Source organism: Acanthisitta chloris, unplaced genomic scaffold (genome assembly GCF_000695815.1).
Source record: "Acanthisitta chloris isolate BGI_N310 unplaced genomic scaffold, ASM69581v1 scaffold32473, whole genome shotgun sequence".
Classification (NCBI taxonomy): domain Eukaryota; kingdom Metazoa; phylum Chordata; class Aves; order Passeriformes; family Acanthisittidae; genus Acanthisitta; species Acanthisitta chloris.
Genome location: NW_008665933.1, coordinates 1162 through 1731, shown reverse-complemented (window position 1 = coordinate 1731; position 570 = coordinate 1162).

Here is a 570-nt window from a genome sequence, read left to right as displayed (position 1 = left end):
CTCGGCCTCGGGCCGCTCCCGCCGCTCCGCTGAGCCCCAAGGACGTGATTGTCGAAGCGTAGGATTTTATACAGTGAAACCATACGGAAATCGAACGGTTTGAGTGAAACCAACGCAAAATAAATCTCCATTTCCCCGAACAAACCGCGGCTCCAGGGAAGGGCCAAATTTGTTTTTTTCTTTTTTTTTTCCCTTTTTTTTTATTCTTTTCTCCTTATTCTTTTCTCCTTTTTTTTCTCCTTTTAATTTTTTTTTTTAATTTAGCCGATGAGGTAGAAACAGAAACTGTACTGCAAAAACGCGATGGGTTTGCAGGGGCAGGGGGGAGCGAACAAAACCATGCAGGTGCGTGTGTGTGCGTGGGTGTGCAGGGACCCTGGCAGCGGGGAGCAGGGCCGGCACCCCGGATTTACAGCTGGCTGCCAGCTTTCCTTTCTGATTTCGTTTCCTTTTTTTTAATTCTTTAAAAGAAGAGGAGCAGACACAGAGAAGCAAGCACTGCCACAGTCCCCGAGCTGGGAAGGGGTGAGGGGCTGCGACAAAGACCCACCGGGCTCTTGCTGCGGCTGC